General features: G+C 38.5%; 1 protein-coding gene across 3 annotated transcripts in view; it reads left to right on the top strand.

The window, feature by feature from the left end:
- Positions 1-9,994, top strand: part of COBL (cordon-bleu WH2 repeat protein) — a 114,468-nt gene that overhangs the window by 90,575 nt on the left and 13,899 nt on the right. The window lies entirely within an intron of this gene.

Raw genomic sequence — 9,994 nt, 5'->3', positions numbered from 1 at the left:
TTCCCTAACAGAAGGAAAACTATCAGGGTTCTCAGGCATGCAGTGTGAAAGGACAAGAAGCAACTGTCACCAGGTTCTCTAAAAGAAAGAAAAATTTAAATATGAGGGAATTCCTCAAAATGAGAATGGTTAAGCAGTGGAAGAGGTTCCCCAGAGAAGTTGAGGAATCTCCGTGTCTGGAGATTCTCAGAAGTCAGTCAGGTGAAGCCTTGGGCAGCCTGTTCTGGCTTTGAAGTTAGCCCTGCTTGGAGAAGGAGATTAGGCCAGGCTTCCAACTTTCTTTTTTTTTTTTTTCCTGTGATTTTACAATGCTAAATATTCTGTATTTATCTAATATATCTGTAATTGAAAAACAGAGGTTTGGGGCTGAAATAGGTTGTTGTTTGGGGCATGCAGTTATTTTTCATAAATACCATTTATTATTTTGGTTCTGAGACAGCAAAATTGCTACAGATCAGCTGAGCAATATAGCAAAAACTTAACATTTGTGATGTGTTTTAATCTTATGTCAGCAACCATTTAGACTGACACAACAGTGATGCTGAGACTAATATCCTTTAAAGTATTATGCTTGGAATGTGCCAGTAATATTTGAAGGTAAATCCAATTCCACTCATAACCTATTTTTGTAAACAAAGCAGCTTTGAAAATTGTGCTCCTCTAAACCCTTTTGAGGTCAAGCTGCTAAGTTTTTAAAAGCCACTTCCTAAGTGTAGAGGAAAGGGGAAAAGGTATTTTTTTAAAACTATTTGCATTAAATTCTTGTTTTAATCAGATAGAAATCTATTATTAGTACAATTTTGAGTACAGGCAAATTTGGAAAACATCAATTTCCATTTTCACTGTCAGAACAACTGCCACCCCACTAGTAAAATGTGTTGGCAACTCAGAAATTCTACATAGCTCTTTGATAAATAGGCTACTTTCAGGACCAAACCAGCCAGAGAAGTCAAAATACACTTTGTGTGAACAACAGATACCAAGCTATACAGAGTTTTAAGTGCATTTCATACGCTACAAAATATAAAGGAAAATTTTACACAGAGTTTACTCATTCCTATCTTCTACTTTGTACCCTGGTGATGTAAACTTAATTCTAAAAGGAGGATAAGAACAAAGAAATTGGAACAATGTGTTGCTACTGTAATGTAGTAGGGGTTAGCAGCGGTGAGACTGAGTTCTCCTTGAGTCCGAGCTCTACTGAAGCCAGAATTTTTATTAGTGACTAATTTGGCTAAGGCTTGGGAAAAAAAGGTTAATAAGAATAATGGAAACATTTGGTTGCCATTTCAAATTGTAAGCCTGACCAAAAAGTGGGCTTTTCAGCCAGTGAAATAAATTCCTAAGAATTAATAGTGCTATGTGCTAAAATAGTTTTGTACTCTGGTAGATTGTGAAAAGTACCCTTAAAGTGGAAGCAAATAATATTTGGAGTGTGAAGGGCTGTAAAAAACATCCAGGTAGTATTTTGCCCATCCATTGTGAAGAACTGCAATGAAGAGCAGAATCAAGTCCACAGTTCTCATATAGGTTTGCTCCAAAGAGTTAGTTAGCCTGTGCCCCAGAAGATCAAGAATATTTTGCTGTGTGGCTTCCTCCAATAAGTTTTAAGTTTTGCTTTAAATTAATTTTTCTTAGGATTTCTGGAGTTGTTTCCTGGATGTTCTAGGTGATCTCTGTGTGGCTGTAATGTCTGATAGCATTAGAATATCACAGCAGGGTTTTCATTTACTGCTGAAGTCGAGGAAACTTGTGAGCATTTAAGGGTACAGTCTCTGACGTGGGATATGTTTGTCTGCACACAGCAGGGTAAGATTGTGGCCAGGTCAGAAATTACACCAACCACGGGCTTTGCACAAACAAATATAACAGCACAGCAGAGCTCTAATCTACTTCAGTTCCCAGAGCACAGAAACACAGATTTCTAAAAGAAGGTACATGGATTCCAGGGCTCCAAGCTGGGGTCTTTCCTCTATGGTTTTAAATTTCTGTTCATGGTAGCAACGTGCAAATGCACTCCTTTTTGTCTGGTTAGGTTTGGGGATTCTTGTTCAAGAAATCGTAATCCAAATGTACATACTAATTAGCAATTAGAATATCAAAACAAATGTCAAAACACTCTAGTCCTACTCTTAGGTCTGCGTCTAACCTGTTAAACCATCTTAGTCTCTGTGCCTGTGAGATCCCCTTCTGACACTGACTGTTTTTGTACAGCAAAAACCATAACGCAGCTATCATATCTCACGATACATTTGTACAGTGCCTGGTGGAACAGAATCCAGACCTCAGCTGGAGGTGCCAAGGGCTAAACCCATATAAATAATTGACTATATGCAACGTTTGCCTGTGAATGTTTTAATATTAACTGCTGAGTCTGAACATTGTACTACATAGTTCTCTTTATTCATATCCTTTCTTACGGTTGATGTCTTTGTGTTATGTATCTGTTCACCAAATTTTAATATATAGTGTTAAATGAGTAACAAGAAAACCACAGAGAAGCTGAAATGTTGCTTATGTAGCAGTAAGTACATCTCATGATCTCACAGTGTTGCAACCCTGTCCTCCCATACCCCCTCTTTTCCCATCCCATGTGTGGTGTCATCACGCAAGCTCCTAGGGGCAGGGATCAGACAATTTTACACGCCTATAAAGCATCATACACACCTACTGTCTGGAGCATTATAAATAATTACACGTTAAAAATTATGTTAAAATAATATTATTAGGAATGCTAGGTCATGTGCTCAAAGTTAGGTAACTTCAGTATTGAGGCTCTGTGTGTAATCTTAGATTCTCCCCTTTTAACGTCAATTCCCCCTCTTTTGTGCAGTATGATAACATCTCTGGTTACAGGCATGGGACTCGATTTTATTTTCTTTCTAAGTTTCAGCACTCAATTAAAAAGATTGATATACCCCTGTTCACTCAGTTCAAATTCTCTTCTGGAATTAATTAATTACTACTTAATTTCCTTTGGCTCTCTTTATGTTACTCATTGCACTGGTATTCACATGCTATGCAGACTTTAATTCATTTCTCTACACAGTGCTCATGTGATATGAGGAGGTGGCATTTTCCTGTTTTAGGGAAGGAGGGCTGATGGGCAGAGAGTCAAGGCAGAGTAGTGAACAGATAGACCATGCCAGGACCACTGTTTTTTTCAAAGGGCTGAGTATTAAATAGAATTTAATATATCAGAATGCAGCTCTCCTTTTCCTGCAAACTCTGTTCTTGGAAGAAATTTAAACCTTTTTATTGAAATAAGATATGATTATGGGCATGATATAAATTGTCATGTGGACTGTCACCTCACAGAGGGATGTAGTTTCTCAACTTTAAAAGCAACTGAAATCAGTGTTTTAAAGGGGGTCACTCCTAAGAGTGGTTCTGCTGTCCTGTCTCTGAGAAGGAAAAACACTTTAAAATACCAGACTTTTTTTTTTATTCTGAAAGTATTTTAAATGTATTGAAATGTCTAATAAAAGTATTTTAAAATGTGAAGGGAACTTTGTAGTTATACAGATATAAATAAATACAGGCTTGTGTGTGGCAAAAAGACAAAATACCTTCTAAAAGTCTGAAAGGGATTTTCCCCTCGCTTGAGTGTCTGCTTCAGTAGCCATGAGAGAGGAATATTTTTTCACGTACAGCTAGTAGAGGACATGGGGTGGGGGTGGGGAAGTGGGAACCCTCCAGAGATCAGTTCGTGCTGTGGGTCTGGACAGAGATAATCCCATTTCCTCCCTTTCTCTTGAAAGAATTTGTTACCTTTGGCTCTGGTCAGGGTAGCTGAAGCTGCTGAGAGGACAGTCCTCTTAGTTACCAACCTGAGAAGTACTTGCTGTTTGCTACTAAACTGTTTGGATTTTGATGAGTTAGTTTAAAACAAAAGCTTGAAATGATAGGGGTGGGTGAACCTGTTCTGCCTAATTTCCAGCCCATTCACATTCAAATGTTGCAGGGTTTTGTGTTCTGCTTGGGAAGGACAGGATAGAAGGAGAAGTCAGTAGCTGGAGAGAATTCAGCATGGAAGCTGGTCAGAAGAAATAAAAATAGTGAGTGGCAGAAGGCAGAAAGGGAAGAGGAAAAACTGCAGTGAAAAATAGCAGTGTATGTATGTATTATATATACCTCTGTGCGCAAACACATTCTGTATAATTACTTGTAACTGTCTCTGAGAAACAGGAGAAAGTTTAGTTCTGTTTTTTCTCTGTAGGATAGGTTTTATTTTAACTGGGTAGGTCTGTTTTACTTTTTTGAAAGTAGTTTCAATGAGTAGGAAAGTAGAGAAAGGGTTAAAGTGACAGGGAGAACCTCAGGGAAGAAAAATTATTTAATTAAGACACAGATGTCTGACAGATTTGCAAGCCTCTGCTTCTTACATCGTTTTCCTTCCTTATCTCTGGCTTTCCCTTTCCCCTTGTTCCAGAAAGCTCTTCAAATTTGGAAACTTTTGTGCACTTTTTTGCTGGCAGATCTTCATGGAGGAAAAATATTATGGATATTATGGTTAAGTAATAGATACTCACAGTCATTCTAGGGCAAGAATACTGATTAGCCTTTCTGTTAAACTCGTCCACTGGAAAAATACTGTATGCTTTGGAGCTGTAGAATATTTTAAATATTAGAGAGCAGCTTGGGTTGCTAAAGGCCTGGTTCTGGCTTACAGGAGAGGAAGGCTCTGGTCCTTTTCTGTTTCTATTTTTCTGTGTAAATCAAGAGAAGTTATTTGACTGTACCATCTTTTAACATGCAATGTTGCATCACACAGGTGATGTGACTGTATTAAGATCTAAATCATGCTAGCCTCCTTTCCTGACTATTTCTGGCAATTCTGTCTGCCCACGGGCTTTCCTTTGGAGAAGCTGTTGCCAGAGGAGGGGGAGTGGGGGTGCATCCGCATTACAGCAACTACAAGCTGCTACTTATGCAGCAGGACCTGGAATTGACATATGTTGGGCGCTCTGGAAGCTTAAATCATCCTGGTATGTACCAAATTAGAGATTGCTAGCATTAGAACACAAAATGATACTATGCAAAAGCATACTCATTTGCTTTCTGTTTAGATTCTTGACCAGTAACCGTGGAGGAAAATTGTAAAAGCACCATATACCCAGCTGCCTTTGAAAAATTGCTTCATTTTCCTCCTCACCTCTATTTTCCAGTTCTTACTGTTAATTGGGTGGCAGCATATCTGAAGACACTACTTGTCCTCTGTGTTACAGGATTAAAAAAGTTAAATTCAATCTCTGATGATTTATTCAGCACAGATATAAATGCAGTGCAAAGACCTTTGTTTGATGTAGTGCCACAGAACTAGAAACAGAACACAAACTGAAAATGGAAAGGAAGTGATACTTGTACCTTGCTCTCAAAAATATGTGCAGCTTTTTTTTTTTTAATTGCCTGTCTAAGAATGTAAAAAAGTAGGTTATCTAGTATTCAACAGAATATGACCATGTGTTTTTTCTCTTTCCTATTGCCTGCCAATTTCGGAAATCTTGCATCAAACACAAGTGATGACTTTGCTATCTAACCAGTCCTGAATTGTTCAGTCTACAACTTTTGAATTTTAACAGGCTTTGGTGAAAAATTCATTCTCAAGTTCTCAGGGGGCAGTAGAAACAGAAAATATCACTGGTCAGGTAATGACTAGAGTCAGGTTAGGTGACTAGAGTGTCCAGGACTTATTCCAGCTGCTCTCCTGCTGCAGTTATATTACTTCCTTGAATAGAAATGGAAAAGAATTACCTAGCCTAAGAAGTAGAAAGAATGCAAAAATGGTCTCTAAGATTGTGGAAACCATTGGTTTATCCAGAAAACAGTTGCCTCCACTTTTGAAGAGTGCTTTGCTGCATCACTCACAAAAATGAATATATAGAAACCCTGAGTTTACTTAATGCCATCTTTCTGGCCTGATTGAGTAACAAATTGTTTTCTAAAAGCTTCAGCCATACTTCCTACAGCTTGAAGTCCTTCAGCACCAGTCTCTTCTTTAACACCCACCTTTATATATAAACAAGGGAGAAGCATTTCTCTTTGCAGCATTTGTGTAAGAGGTGAATATCGTGGATTCATTTTAAAGAGGAAAAGTTTGGATACATAAAGATGTGTTAATGTAATTCCCCAGTACCAGACTGGGACGGCTGTCCCAGGGAGGGGAGCCTGAATTTTCCAAAGCCCAGTCTTTGGAACTGGAGTAACCATGTCAGTTTTCCATGTAGGTCAGTCCCTCTTAGCTACCCAAGGCTCATGTGAGAAACTGAATGCTCTCAATGTACCTCACATTCGTCACTACATCCCTGCATGTCGTACTGCCCAGTGTGCCTGTATGGATCTGACTTATTTGCAATGGCTCTGTCCTCCTACCCCACCAAGTAATAGGTTCACAGGAGCCATGTTCTCAAGTCTCTCAGTACAGCAAATACTGTGCAAAATGAGTGAGATTGCAAATCACATTCAGTTAACCTGAGACATGTCTGCTACTAGGCTTCTTCTTACCTGCTGCCATTCAGGTAGGACACAAGTTTCCCTTCTTCCACATTAAGTCTAAGAGCCCCAGACAGATGTCTTCAATACCCTACAGCATTTAAAATGGCACCAAGTATCTGCATTTGGGTAATTGAATGTCTTCCTCCCTCCCATCTCTGCAGTTTACATAGGTCTGTGTTGTCTTTAAGCAGGTATGGTGGGAGGTGTGGTCTCTACCTCTGGTGCCATACATGAGGCTCATAAAACCTCCCAAGAAGTGCTTAGAGAAACTTGAGTCAGATTTATCATTTAGGGACCCACAGGTAAACCTGCTTTGACTATAATAAAATGGCAACTTTTCTCATTGTGAATACTTTGTCTTACCACAAGTCTGGGTTGATTTTTATGCAGCATTTCCAGCTAGTTTTGTCAGAGAAATTTCTGTCTTTCTTAGAATGTTAACCTTCTCGTAAATGTATGTCTCTCATGGCACTAATTTGGTAAAATGCTGCTGTAAGTTTCATTTTGTCTCCAACTGCGCAAGTGACTGCCAAGGAGTAATTAGGCGTTGTAGCCTGAGCTCAGTGGAACATTAAATGCTGTAGTTTAGTAGTCACTTTGCTTCGTTCTGTGCTCTTGCACAAATCTCTGCTAATCTGCATAAGTAATATGTGCGCAGGCTTCCAGGAACCATGCACATTTGCCATTTTGAGCTTGGGCTAAATGCTCACCAGTGCTGTATTTTTAGCACCTCATATTTTAACCAGGAAGGCAGCATAAAGGTTATCAAGTTCTCCCCTAAGTCAGAAAAAAAAAAAAAAAAAAGCATGTATGAGAAAATACCACTGGTAATGTTTATCCAGAATGTAAAACATGGTATCAAAATAAGTAATATTTTTTTTGGCTTCTGGCCAGAACAGCTGTCAACAAAAGAAAAGTGTAGAAGGGAAGAAGGCTATGGAAAAAAAAATTAAGGCCCTTTTGTTTTCCTTTTCCTGTGAGAAAGAGTCTTCTTAGGCACATTTGTAAGTCATGTGAGCTACTGGAAACTACCAGACCTTCACCTCACAAAACACATAGCCCATTCTAAATTCCCAGTGGTAAGAATTTTAAGAAAAGCCCTTGTGATTAATCTGTACCTTCTGGCTTGCTTTGTAGGTGAGTTTGGAGATGCATCGAACAGTAGCTCTTCTAGAGATTTAGAAATGCAAAAGACAATATCTGCTTTTTCTGAAGCTCCCTCTGTAGCAGCAAATAAGAATCCTTTCATTTTCAATGCATTGTTCTCTTTCCTTTAGAAAAATGCTGTGAATTGGATAATATTATCGCAGTTGTCTAAATAAAGAGATTGTAGCAGAGATTGAGAGGCAAATTATGTATAGTCACTGCATAAGTGCTCAGAGGATAATGAAAGAGACCACTGCTGACTGTTGTGCCCAGCAAGGAGAGGATCATTTTGCTATGAAAATTGAAAGATTCCCACTGATAGACATGAGAAAAGAACTGGTCGGTGCAGTGCAATGCACCTGTGCTCCATATTTGAAGCCCAGGAATGCTTGCTCCCATCCCAAATATGTTTTTCTAGAGAAATTTCCAGTAAAATTCTCAAGCCTATTTTTTCCTGTAGAAATTCCAGCATGGACAGCCTTAGTAATACAGATTTTGGCTGCATTGTAAAGGAGTCAGGCAATAGACAGGAAAATATAATCAGGTAGCAAAAGGGTGGTGAGCTGGCATAGTCTTCATGAAATTAGGTCTCATGAGTTTACAGATTTTTTTTCCAGGGCTTTGGAAACACCTTCTCCACAGTAGGTCAGAGAATGTCTCAGTGTGTGTCACTTACTTGCCTCCAGCTGTGTGCAACTATTCTGCAAGACCAGCTTTGTAAAGAAGAAAGTATATTTGCTTGCCGTGATGGATAGACTTGTTGCTTAGCTGGTGCACAATTTGAATGGTTCTCCCATTGTAAATGCTCTCTCTGAGTTTGCAAATAAATTGTTTTAAAATGCACTCAAAGTAGAGTATTTTTTATTAATTTTATGAAACTTCCCACTGCAAGAACAATATGAAATTCAGTTAGTTCCTTCTTTCTGACATCTTCACATTGAGAGTTTTGTTTGCCAGTCTTCTCTCCCAATTCTAATGCTGCAATAGGTGTAAATCTTTTTGTCAGATTGCTCAGATGAGTAATCTCATTGATTTATGGATGCATGTGTGTGTGTGTGTGCGCCTCAGGATACAGAGGGACTGCAGTCCTACAGCGCCAGGTGCCTGCATTGGAGGCTTTAACTGATTTGCTCCACCATCCTCTTAATCCTTCAGGGGGAAAACTCAGTTCAGTATGAATATTGCAGTGTGGATGCTGAGCCTGAGCATCATAAGATCACCCTGGCTTGTGGGGATGTTCAGGGCTGTCAAAGCTCAGGTCAGTGGCAGATGTTGGAAGAAATTTTATTCCAGTCACAGAGCATCCTGTATCCTTGTCTGTATTTAAAACAACCAATTCTAATTTCTGTCTTTGATTCCAGTTGAGGAAACCTCTTAGTCATATATCAAGCCTTGTTGTCTTGAATTAATCCCATCTGTGTATTTAGATACACAACAATGTGTGCATGACAGTTTTGGAAGGCTTCCTTGGAGGTGTATGTTGTTGTTTTCATTGATGCCGCATACATTGACATCAGCTTTGTAAGTGCAAGGCAGTTTAGGTAAAAGTAGAAGGATCAGGCTGCAGGAACTACTACAAAAGACATAAAGGAGAAGTGAATTCTAAATAAATGATGAAGTAAAATAAAATCAAATAACTGATGCTTCAATATGTCCTTTCAGTTGCTGCTGGTATGAGCAACTGAAAATCAAACAACAAAGTAACAAAAAATTATGCTACGTTGTTGGACAAAATTTAAATCAATGTCAGGAAATATGCCTGCATTTTTATTCAGATTATTATCTTAAAGGGAAGAAGAAAAATGGCATTTTTCAGGTAGTGTTTGGTAAACTAACAAAAAAATCTGTCATGTGTTACTGTATCTGTGCAATTAAGGGTATGATCTTGAAAAGGGCAAATCTGCTTCACCCAGTTAGAGTTAGTTTAAGTGTGGCTGGAATAGAAAGCGACTTTTTCAATAGATTAATCACAAGGGAAAAACATAGATACAGTGTCACAGATCACAACATCTTAAATTTGGGTGAGGTAACTGAAAGAAATAAATTGTCCAATGTGAAATTCTTGTTTCAATTATTTGGATAAAAATGATCTGCTGATCAAGATTTTCCTCTAATAAAAACGAGAACTGTTGTGGACCAGGTTGCTATACAGGTGGTTTTTTGTCTGGCTTGTTGTTGTTTTCTCTTTTTATAATTTTAGGGGGTGTTTTTAGGATTTATGTTGTTTCATTTTCTTTTTCTTCTCTTCTTTTAATAAGCCAAATCAACACTTGGCACTCATTCTGATTTCAGACTTGTCTTAGGTCATTGTACATCTTCATCAGTTTTCTGGCAAAAGCAGGTCCCTTGATGT

This window comes from Geospiza fortis, unplaced genomic scaffold, assembly GCF_000277835.1.
Source record: "Geospiza fortis unplaced genomic scaffold, GeoFor_1.0 scaffold362, whole genome shotgun sequence".
Taxonomy (NCBI): Eukaryota; Metazoa; Chordata; class Aves; order Passeriformes; family Thraupidae; genus Geospiza; species Geospiza fortis.
This window is presented reverse-complemented; position numbering and strand designations above follow the sequence as displayed.